The following is a 13,263-nucleotide window of genomic DNA, read 5'->3' on the forward strand; positions in this document are numbered from 1 at the left end:
TCATTAAAATTTTGATGTGTACAGTTAGTGTACTCCCATTAACAGTTCATTTATCAAGATCTTAGACACTGTCAATAAACTAGATGCCAAAGGGCAGCATGTTGAGACTGCTGTGACATCTGACATTGATGTATGACCTTGTCAAACAGTTATTGTGTGCGATATGCCATCTCATAATGTTGAACATTAGTTATTTGAAATTCAATAAGCTAGTGATAGAGTCATATTGCGGACAAGCCGTGTGAGACCATTTCTTGCATTTGACCTTTAAACATGACCTTCACCTTAAACCTTGCCACTCGGTTCTTTCATTACATGCCATCTCATTATTGTAAACATTTGAAATTCTGCCTACCAATGACAAGAGTTACATCCCGGACAAGCATAACCTGACGGACACATGGATGGACAGACTGACGCATGTACATATGAAAACCGCCATTGTGACAAATATGTCGAGCTCTCCACAAGTGGGCTTGACAAAAAACCGCTGTACAGCTCAGCAATATAAGAGAAAACCAGTTAAAATGTTGGAATAAAGTTCAATGGGTTAATTGCAAGTAATAGCAGTTATAAAATCAAGCAAGTTTACCTGGCTTCAACCATACTCGGTCTTGAAGAAGATCGTGCTGTCATTTTATAAGGTCTTTGTTGACCATGATGGATATTTTGAACATGACTGGAAACTTATTTCCATTGAGACTACATGAGATCACTATCCCCTTTATCACAGGAAGCAGCTGTCCAATACAAATGGTTGGTAATACTCTTTATCCATCTGCTTACATCTTGACAATCCTTCTCTTTAGCTAATGCTAATAACTTTTTCTTCACATCTGAAGTCAAATAAAACAAATGTACATGTACTGTAAATGACTAAATGTTTAATGATACTTTGATTGTCATATCAATACAACTCAGCGTTTTTACCATGCTTTAATGGCAAATACTTTAAGAAAAAACTAAGTATCACGGCAAGACCAAGTAGTAAATGTGTCAGGCTTTAAATTGATTGATCCAAACCCTGTTTTATGCAATTTTTTATTTCCTTGAGCAAGAAACTTCCAATAACATCTTATTAAAATAAATTTCGTAATTATTAAGAAACTTAAGTGAAGGGTAAAGTGCATGTCATCGTGTTCCAATATGACAAAAAAGTTAATTGTATTAATTGATAGAATGGTGGGAAGGAGATAACCCGAAAGGCTTGGTTGAAGTTGATCAATTTTACAAATACTAGAACTATCACTAAATGTGATTAATACCCCCGCAAGACTGCTTCGGAAATGAGGATGTTACTAGTAACAGAATACCTTGTAAAACAATAGAAATACAGTTATGGTTGTGGGCAATAAAAGATAGTTGTGGTTCTTGTATGTTGCATTTCCTTCCAATTTGGTTGGCCATTGATGAAGTTTTATTGAAACACTCTGCAATAAGTCCAGAAAGGCAAGGAAAAGGAACAAAGGGCAATAACTCTATAAATACTGAAGATGGAGTTATGGTTATTGTACATTGCACTTGACAATTGTATGAAGTTGTATTGAATTCCAACTACAAGTATTCAAGTTATGCACAGGACAAAAAAGTAAAAAGGGCAATAACTGTAATTAGTCCAAATAGAGTTATGGCTCTTGCACACTGCACTTTATCTCACTGCCCTTGACCATTGTATAAAGTTGCATTGAATTCCAACCATTAATTTTCAAGTTATACACTGAACAATAAAAAGGAACAAAGGGAAAAAACTTTTAAATGAGTCCAGAAAGAGTTATGATTTCTGTACACTGTGCTTCCTCTCAATATACTTGACCATTGTTTGAAGTTGTTTTGAATTCCAACCAGTAGTTTTCAAGTTATGCTCCGGACAAGGAAAATTAACAAAGGGCAATTACTCTGTAATTAGTCAAGATGGAGTTATGGTTCTTGTGCACTGCACTTCCTCTCAATGTCCTTGACTATTGTATGCAGTTATATTGACTTCCAACCATTAGTTTTCAAGTTTTGCTCCGGACAAGGAAAATGCAACGGACCGCTGGACCGACCGACCGACCACCGGATGACTCCTATATACCCCCCCCCCCCCCGAAACTTCGTTTTTGGGGGTATAAATATAAATATGAGTAGCCTATTTTCTGTTTTGTATTTATTACCTTTAGCAATATGCCATACATCAAAGCTAAACACTGGACTGTAGATGGCATGTTTTCTCTGATCCATTCATGTTCTGCCTTTGGCGATCTGTTTTTATTTATTTCTAGAATAAGTATTCCAGTCCCATGCAATGCAGAAACAGCTCTCTTAAGTCCTTCAAGCTCCATATGGTAGCTTGATTTACTTCATGGCTATGGAAATGCAAAAAAAGGATCACTTACAAGTATGAAAAATTACAAGCTTCTAAGTGACATGAAATTCAATACTGTAATGTAAGAAAAATATCATGAACTAAAAGCATTTTAAAAATGGAGATAGTGATTTGCCATGTATGCAAATTATATGGCAGAGTTTTGATATTAAAGCAATAATCAATACTATTTTTCCAATAAACAGTCATCATCAAGACTCATTCATAAAACAAATGTGCATCAGACATAAAAAGACATAGATTTTATAGTTTTGATTTTCCCCAAGGATGTCTTGATTGTTCTTTAATTGATTTTTATTTATTTGGTTTAAACAGTATTTATTTCATATAATACAAACATATACAATTATGATACAACAACATTATATAAACAGGATTGAAAAGGAAGTCAAAGACTTATGTAGATTTCTTTCCTGTAAATTGTAAAAATAAAGCAAATTGCAATGTAACAACACGTACTTGTAAGTATACTAGTTACTAACATGAAATAATTATATTATTACGCCTAGAAAGAGTGAGATAAGTAATGAAAATACAACAAACGACGAAAAAATGAGAATTACAACAAATGTGCGATTATATATAAAGAGGGTACGGAAGGGGGAAAAAAAGCTCGATCTTTAGTCTGAACAAATAGTTTGAACTTTTTGATGAGAACACTCAAGAATTATAGTCAGAAGAAGCATATATAGAAGGATAGTTATAGAACTCAGAGAACGAGAAGTGGCCATTGTCTTTGATTGGGATGATAGGTCAGTTTTGCACAGCAAATATCTGTGATAATTTTTATATAAGAAAAGGAAATTTTACTTATGTGTCAATATAAATTATTTGAATTATTTTTGTGGTTATCGGGAGTATTTAAATCCTTGATATAAGACCTAGTATCTTATTATTATTGTTAAATAAGAGACAAATTATAAATCATAATAATATAGTATAGGATGAATTAAAAGAATGTTGAATTATGAAAGCACGTGATAAACGCTCGTAAGTACACCATTTATATTGTTTATGAATTATGTAAGGAGTTAGGCAAGACAAAACCGCTGTGTGCTAGAGATATATTCATGTACAAGATCAAATATTTTGGCATTTGTTTCATCGCTGAGACCTCTATCGCCATACAGTATAGTTGACAATGTAACTATTGTTATTTGTTGAAGCTGTTCCTTGAATATGGCTCTCTGGCGGGAAAATTGATTACAATTAAAAAAAAAGTGACATGAATCTTCAGTCTCACCGCACTGACAGAAGTGGTCATCAATAATGTTTTTAGAGAAGAGATCTTCCTTTAGAATGCTGCAATGGGTTCTAAGTCGTGTGTGTAAGATTTGGGACTAACGGTTACCGTGATAATAGTATATAGGTACTTTTGAAAGTGTAGAATTTAGTTTTTTCTTAAATATGCCGATGCTTTCTGAATTTCTGACTTCCACAGGTAGTTGGTTCCACTCACTGATCGTAGAATGAAGAAAAGATTTAGAGAAGAATTGAGTATTACAATGTATGTTTCTGGTATTATGGCCATTTCTAAGATTATAAGGAGTGACATCATCAACAGATTCAGGGACTAGAGAAGATAAATATGGTGGTACCAGGAAGTTTGTCATTTTGTAGTACATTATTAATTTGTGTTTAAGCCTTCTAGATTTAAGAGTTTCAAGACCAGTTTCTTTGTACAGATTTGATAGTGAGACTAATTTGGTGGCTCCAGTTATAATTCTGCTGCTTCCAACTTTATCTTTTCAAATTCATGTTCCTCTTTTTGTGTCAAAATGTCCCATACGACTTCTGCATACTCTAATACCTAATAAAGGAGAAGTAAATAGTTTCTAGGGACTTTCTGTCTAGGGTAAATTTAAGTTTCCGCATGATAATGATTCTATGCCAAACTTTGTGTTTAATATTAGAAATGTGTTCACACCAGGACCCGTTGTTGGATAACGTAACTCCAAGATGTTTATGGGATTCTACTATAGAGATTTGAATATTTGAATATTATTCAAAAGAGGTGGATGATTATATGATCGATGTTTTTAGTAATAAGAAATGATTCTGTTTTGCTCGGATTGAACTTGACAAGCCAAGTATCTGCCCAATTACTTATTTTATTAAGGTCTGAGTTCATGATTTCAGCAGCGGTGATAGGATTTTCAACGATAAGATAGAGAGATGTGTCATCAGCAAACAGTCTAATGATTGATTGTATGTCCAAGACAATGTCATTGATATAGACAATAAACAGAAGAGGTCCCAATATTGAGCCTTGAGGAACACCAGCGTTGATTTTAAGTAAGTCTGAAGTAGATCCAGAAAGTACAACTCGTTGTTGTCGATCAGATAAATAGTCTTTGAACCATTCAAGAAGTTTACCAGATATACCTGATAATTTATGTATTAGACCTTTGTGCCAGACCCGATCAAAAGCTTTTGAAATATCACAAAATACCGCTCTAACTTCTTTGCCTTCATCAAGAGCTTGACAGAAAGTATGATAAATTGAAGTGAGTTGATTTACAGTAGAATCTTTGGCAACAAATCCAGACTGGAGTGAAGTAATAGTGTTGTTATCAAGAAAGAAGTTGTAAACATGTTTGTGAATAATTTTTTCCATTACTTTATTAAGAGTGCTAAGAAGTGAGATTGGTCTATAATTAGAAATATTTTGAGGATCTTCTTTTTTATACACAGCACATACATGGGCTAATTTCAACTGTGGAGGAACTTTACCAGACTGTAAAGAATGATTAAATAGGCAACTAAGTGGTTCAGCAAGTTCTTGAGAGAGTTCTTTTAGGATTTTATTGTTTATGAGGTCTGGACCTACCGCTTTTCCTACGCTTAGTGATTTAAGTATTGATGCGACTTCTAGTGGTGTTATATTTATGTTTTCTAAGTGATTATGAACAGTTTGTGTTGTTTCTGGGAGTTGTTTGTTGTTATCAGCAAGTACAGTTTGTGATTGAAAGAAGTTATTAAAGGCATTGGCTTTGTCAATGTTTGTTGTGTATATTTTGTCGTTGTCAGTGATAGTTGGTATGTTGCTATTTTGTGTATTTGGTTTGATAAATTGTTTCAATATTTTCCAATAATCTGATGATGTCAGGTTGTTTGATTTTAACCTTTCAGCAAGTTTGCTTGTGTGACTGGTGTGTGCATTTCTAATAAGTTGTGTTGTTTTGTTTCTTAACTGCTTATAAATAACCCAATGATGTTGATTGTTTGACTTTTTAGCTTTATCGTATGCTCTTTTGCGCTTTCTGATGTATTTTCTTATTTCATTGTGCATCCAGGTTGGATCTGTTTGTCTAATTGTAAGTGTTTTGTTAGGAATTGTTTCTTGAGTAAATGTATATAGTTTCGTTGTAATATTAAGTGCATATTGATTGATATCGTTATGTTTTAAAGTGTTCCAGTCAAAGGTTGATACTTTTTGTCTAAGATTATTATAATTACCCTTTTCAAATTGCCATATTATCCTTTTAAAAGTATTAAACTTACTTTTAGTATACTTAAAGCAGCAGAAAATAGGACAGTGGTAACGTATGTTTTGATCAAGGAAGGGTTCACCAACTCCACAAAAAGCAACAGATTCAGGGCAGGAAAGGAGAAAGAGATCTAGGATAGAACTTGAAGATTCGGTAAAGTGAGTTGGTTCAGTTATCAGCTGAGAAAGGCCGTTCTCCATGCAAATGTTATCAATCTTCTGTTTAGATGAGAGTTTCTGTGTATCAAGGTTAAAGTCACCTGTAACAATTATATCTATATTAGTATCTTTAGCCAATCCAATTGAGTTTTCTATATTTGTGAGAATATTTGGGGAGGAGTTTGGTGGACGATAAAATGTACCAAGGAGAATTTTTTTGTGCTTAAGTTTAATTTCAATCCAAATGCATTCTGTGTTGGATATTTCTAAATCGAATCTTCTTATCACATTTATGCTATCTTTAACGTAAACAAGAATTCCGCCATAATTATCAGTGATTCTGTCTTTTCTGTGTGGTGATGAATAGTTTTCAAAATGTATAGTTGAAGAGTCAATGTCTGGGCTTAACCATGTTTCAGTAAAAACTAAAATGTCAACATGAGATAGCTCAGTAAGAAGGATGTCTTTTTTGCTTAGAAAACTCTGGACATTGTAATGAACAATTGTTAAATTATTAGCAAAAGTGTCATGAAAATTTGATGCGTTTGTAGTTGTGGACTCAGACGTGGATGTTGTTGATTCAGGCCCTGGGTTAGGATGCACATCACCACATAAGATGATCAGAAAGGATAACCACAGCAGTGTTTCAAATTTTGAAAATCGAGATAAACCTTTAAGTTTCCAGTGAAGAGCAGAGAAAAGACCTATTCTCACCCTATATACAACAATATCAATGGACATTAGGTTATTCCTGGCATGCGTAGATAATGAGGTGAGAAATCCCTACAAAGACAATGGCCGGTAAAAGAAAGAAAAAAGAATGAGAAATATTGAGAAAAAAAGTAAAGTAGTTTGCTAAGATCGTATGGGCATGTAATACTACCCATATTGATAATGAAAATAAATCAAGAAGTTTGTAAGATGAGATATACATATAATAATTTATATGAAAACCAGTGGTAGCTATTTACCCGTAATATATACTTCGTATAAAAATTTCTGCATTGAATAAACTGTGAGAGATGGATAACAGTTTTGTTATGAAAACAATTTTAAAGGGACAATTTGTAGTGTATTCATATAATGTTCATGAATAAAACATGTATTCTAAATACAATAATCTTTTTTTTTTCTTTTACTTTTTAAGTTTTATTATTTTCAAAAAGGGAGAGTAACAATGACGACCCATTACTTCTTAAAAATAAGTTGCTTCCCTTGCTTCAATGACCAATGCTGTCAATCAATACACGCCTTACAATGTCGTATTGGTTTAATTGACTATATTTAGTGCGAAATCATAAGCATTTGGACGTGAAATGTATAAAAGATCAAAGTGAAAAATATTAGATTATAGATAGGTTCATGAACAGCATTTGTGCATTTCTATCACAAAACATTATTAGTTTGTAGAGTTCTATGATTTACTTGATTGAAACAATCTAACCATCAACATACACATATAATTATTAATCTTTATATAACTATGCATTCATTATTCACTCAGGACAATATGCAATGATACACATTATAAGAAGATAATAACACATATTTGCATGTCATTATAAATGCCAAGTTATTTTACATTATCATCAATGAGGAATGTTCAGACACAGGTTATAAAGTATCATATTTAGTTAGTCAAAGATATATACGTGTAAACAAAATATTGCTCCAGTAAGAAAAAAACGACAAATAAACAAAACGCTAAGCTACAACATCACCTAATTTTAACGATAAAGGAACATCATACCTGTGACAATAGATTTGATTATATCAAATGATACATCTATTATGTCCTCATTACAAGATACAAAAACAAATAAACAAACAAAAACAAACCACAACAAAATGTGAGTATTGCATTATTAAATCATCATGAATGCATCATTATATCATCACAGCTAGCACTTGTCAGCATTGGTCCCAACAAAATTATCTTCATTTTTACATAACATAAGCAGAATTATTTTACAAATGAGAAACATACTGCTGTACTATTCATTCAATTTTTTGTGAATATATACATGTATTATCAAATTGGTAATTTCATATAATAAGTTAAAATTACAAAAATAGTGTTGATTCGGATAGTGTTGCCACTGTTTGCATCAATTTATATAACCTATTTTTATTTATTTACCTGTACAAGATGGAGACCAATGACTTGACCAGAGTTCATGTCAATTATCGAGTATACATCATACTTTGCGCAATGCCCAGGACTGTCTGCCTTACCATCACCGGCCACAACTAGTTCTCCTCCTCTTTCTATTAATGTTCTTATCATTCTGTTGTTCTTATCATCTTACACAGTAATTGTTCCACGTTGTTTCTATAGCAGACCAATGAATTTTTCTCTGATGTTAACTGTCTTACACATAATATTTATAAAGTTAAATACACGTAGAAACTTTGTCTGGGAACATCCTGAGAACAATATTCCAGCACTCGATAGAATGTTACCAGCAGGCACGGCTGAGAATCCCAGCGCCTTGTATGACCACAGTCACATAACTGACGAACTGCAACATAGGAACGCTGCACTTGGCTTACTTGTGCTTCGGTTGTATGCCCATAAACTTGGCAAGAATTAAAAGGTTCCATCAGATTGTCTTTAAACACAAGAAACTATCGTTGTTTTACTGGGTTATCTCTACAGAAGAAAATGATTTAAATAGAACAACGTAATACCATTATTTGTTTCGATTTATACCAAAATTATTATTTCTAAAATACAGAGGAAATTCAAGTTTCTTCTATAAATACAGGATTTATTTTGATCAGGTGGTGTGTTCACTAAAATTCACATTTCTAGACTCATACTTAAAAGCTCAATGAAAAGTGTGTCATACTATTAGACAAAAATTATAACAAACAAACACTTTGCTGTGGGTAATAAGTATTTATCATAAAAAATTAATCAAAGAAATATTCGTTTTACTGTCTTGGAATGTAAGTAAGTCTTGGAATGTAGGTAATCAAATAAGAGGTGAATACTTATTTCATTATCTTAAACTGTTAAAAATTATTATTTTAACCAATTAACATAATTTCAAATATACACTCTTGTTTTCTTTGTTAGCTTGAATGTATTTGCACGTCTGTAATAATAAGGTTTCAAAAATTTCTTTCTTTCATCATTAAGGAAAGCACATTCAAATAAGTAATGAAATTCATTGCCTATTTTATAGTTACAAGAGGTACATTTGGAGGTTCTTTGATTGATTGGCAATCGGGCTCAATTTTCGGTTTCTATTGGTAATCTATGGTAATGTGTACGAAATTTTATCATGTCATGCAGAAAATGTTTAGGAGTTGATAAAAGGTTTTTTTGTTGTTTTTTTTTTTTCGAATTTAAATTCTTTTTTTAATATTCTGTAGACTGTATTTTTGCTAGAGTTTTCAATAATTAAGGGAATACTATGGTGGCTGATTTGTGCCATTCGTGTTTTCGAAGTTAAATAAATAAAAGATCGCCCCGAGGGGGCGCGGAAATAAAACGGCGGGGTCGCGGGACAAAAAAAAACATGCCAATTAGCGGGGGCGCGGGGCGAAGTTTTATAAATAAAATTTCGCCGAGCGCAATCGATTAATAGCGTTTTTTCGTCCCGCGACCCCACCAAGCGAAAAGTAGAGGAATAACAAGTTAAAATTGCAGGGGCGCGGAGCGAAAAAAAGCTTTTTAGCGAGAGTGCGGGCGAAATTTTATAAATAAAAATCCGCCACAAGGAGCGCGGAGCAAGATTTTAGAAATAAAACGGCGAGGGGATGGGACGAAAACACGCTAATAAGCGGGGCGCGCGGCGAATAAAAACAAATCACCCCATGCTACTTAGGGAATTCCATGTGTACATATGCAGTGACGTAGCGGAAAAATGTGAAGCACTTGCTATGGCGTTGATTGGCTGCTCTGCGGAAGTCCTGTGACGTCAAGGGAAACACCTCGATTCGTCCACAACGGCTTCGCCCAAAAACACAAAAGTCACACTGGCCACCAATTTGTTACCTTCTATATTCGTCAAAGGGTTTTATAGTTCTCTTTTGTGATTGAGACTGCAAAAAACACACAGAGACAGCAAAATATATAAATAATCAACACAAAGACAGGAGTTAGGTTTTCACTCTACAACTGTAATTCAAATCTGCATTGCATTCCATAAATATACAAAACCGTCAAAACATGAAACAAACGATGCATGAGAAAATGAAGAATGAATATATATCAATACACTTATATAAGTAAATTACCTGCAAAAACACACAGAGACAGCCAAATAAATAAATAATCAACACAAAGACAGGAGTTAGGTTTTCACTCTACAACTGTAATTCAAATCTGCCGTGCGCATGCGTGGCGGTAAATCATGAGCGGCAAAATGAGGCCCGTCACCAGTTACTACAGTTAGTGTATGATATATAATGAATGATTTAATGAGGCTATGGGAGTAAATATGAGATGAAGAGTGGATGGACAAGGAAGAATATATTTATAAGAAATACACTATATATGATATAATAATGGTAAAGTATATACATGTATATATAATGACAAATGACCCTGTGACAATTATTTATTAAACTTCACCCCGCGCCCCCGCCGATTAGCGTATTTTCGCTCTGCGCCCTCGCCAATTTAACTTATTAATTCTCGATTTTTCGCTTGGCGGGGCGAAATACGAATGGCACAAATCAGCCACCATAGAATAACAATCATTTAGAAAAATAACTTTAAGTTTCTGTCTAATTGCTAGTTTCAACCACTTCTCGTTTCCGAAATTTTGTGTATCCTATTAATTACAATAGATATCGGCAGGCAGCCTGTTTCTTTGCACACCATTGCATTTGGTATGGATCGTTTCATATTTAGAATATACTTTAGAAATTTTAATCGGCCTTGTTCAATCACTTCTATATCGCCGTATTCCCATATTTCCGCCCCATAATGAAGAATAGGTTTAATCCTTTACTAAAAAGATCTATTTGGATATTAATTGGTAAAAGTCGATTTGAGTTTCTTATTTAATATACATTGCTCTTGTAGCTTGGAATGCTATGTGCTTTTTAGTTTTAGTATATGATCCACGTTTACAAAATAAAACTCCTAGATACTTGTACTCCGTAACTAACTCTAATCGATAAAACTATAGTTTTGTTATCGTCCTTTCGAAAACACTGCAATTTAGATTTAGATGTATTTACAGTAAGTTTCCATGTTTTACAATAATTTTCATACAAATGTTATGATTTTTGAAAATCTTCAACCGATTCAGATAAAATAACAGTGTCGTCAGGGTAAAGTAATCTAAATATTTTTAAAAAATCGCAAGCTCCGTCTGCGTTTTGGTCATTCTGTACCGTGAGTCCCATGTTTATTGTCATTTAATACTTTTTGCAAAATAATCGCTACGGTCATTCAAACACATTGAAAAAAGAGAGGGGACAAGTTCTCTCCATGAAGTACGCTTATGTTACCTGGAAATATCTTTTTTTAATTTTAAACTTCAAAGTTAAGTCTGACACACGATTTAATGTTATCGTACATGTTTTTAATGAGGGTTTAAACATTTTCCTGTTATTTTAAGGTTAAAGAGTTTTTGCCAGAGACCATTTCTCCAGACTGTATCAAAGGCTTGTTTGAGGTCGTTGAAAGCACAGTATAATTTATTTTTACTGTTTTTAACCTTTTCCCTAATATAAGCGTGTTTTGGCGGCTTTTTGCCCCCCCCCCTTTTTTGAGACCTCAAACAGTGAAAAAATGCCATATTTAGACCCCAAACACTTGTTTTCTGTTTGAGAAATGTTGTTAAAAAAGTGACCACTTTTTCGGCGCCGTCCCCCATCCAAATATTACATCATCGCCAAGAAAATTTTGGACATGTGACAGGCTAAAAATGGCCTCAGGTCGATCTTAGGGTAACTAGTAACCAACGCTGAAAAGCCTTTTACTCTATCTCAATTCATTGATAAGTTGCAGCACTTTGAAATCAATTTTGATGGAAAAAAACAATGCAAAATAGTGATTTTTGGCAATTTTGAGATGTTGCCATGGTAACAGGAAATTTACCATTGAGCATGCTGTTACAGAGGCTATGGTGTAGTCAACATTTGTGCCAAGTTTCATTAGTATTGAAGCATTTTTCATAGTTTCATAGCAGTTTGAACTTGTTACAGGAGGCTTTTCAATGAAAACGGCCATTTTTTGCAATATGCTCATGTGGTAAAAGGTTAAAGTAATTAATTTAATGATGTAATACAAAAATTTGGTCTGTGGTTGAAAACCCCTTCATTAACCTGCTTTACTATTATTGATTTTATTTCTTTTATCTGTATAAGTAGTAAGCCTATTATTTATGATACTGGTAAAAAGTTTTCCTAAATAACTAAGAAGTGTTATAGGTTTTACTAGCATCATCTTTGTTTTTATATATTGGATTTATTATCCCAAAAGTCCACATTTCAGGTATAACACCTTTTTCAAAAACTAAATTTAAAAGTTTGAAATATGTATCTTTCATTAAACTATATGAGCATTTTATTTGTTCGTTAATTCTTCGGTCTAACCCACATGTTTTATAATTGTTCAACATTTTTACTGCCTTATCAATCTCTTCATATGTTATAGGGCAATTGATAGATTCATTTTGGTTTGATAGCTCATTATATTCTGGGACTCTTGTATTCTAGATCAAATGTATTATTGTCATTAATTGTTCAATCATTTGAAAAATTAACATTTCTGAAAAATTCAAACATTTCATCGATACTTGCTTCCGTTTTGCATTGACTGTTATTATTACGAAGTAACTTCCAATATTTCCTGGGGTCTTTGGTTTTTAATTTGCGAAATTTATCAACGTTTCTATTCAAATGTTGTTTTTTCAACGAACGCATAGTATCCTTCTATATCTTACTTTTCTTTTATGATTAAATTTGTTTTCGTCAGTTTTTCTTCATTTATATAAATATATCGCTCTATGAAAGTTTTTCTTGCTTTCCTACACTGATTTTCAAACCAAGAGCTATTGTTATTTACTACTTTATTATTGTTTTTTTTTTATAGCAAAATGCTTCCTCAGACGTTTTAAGAAGTATTGAGGAGATATTTGTAACTAAACCATTTGCTGATTAAAAGTGTCGTTAGTTTTCAAAATGTCAAGTTTTTCATTTAATTCTACTGTAAGATTTATGTCAAATTTCTGTAAAAAGCTTTCACGTTTCTTATTGTCCCATAATTTAATAGATGGTTCAG

This window comes from Ruditapes philippinarum, unplaced genomic scaffold, assembly GCF_026571515.1.
Source record: "Ruditapes philippinarum isolate M1 unplaced genomic scaffold, ASM2657151v2 ctg2902_1_1_1_1, whole genome shotgun sequence".
In the NCBI taxonomy this organism is placed as follows: Eukaryota; Metazoa; Mollusca; class Bivalvia; order Venerida; family Veneridae; genus Ruditapes; species Ruditapes philippinarum.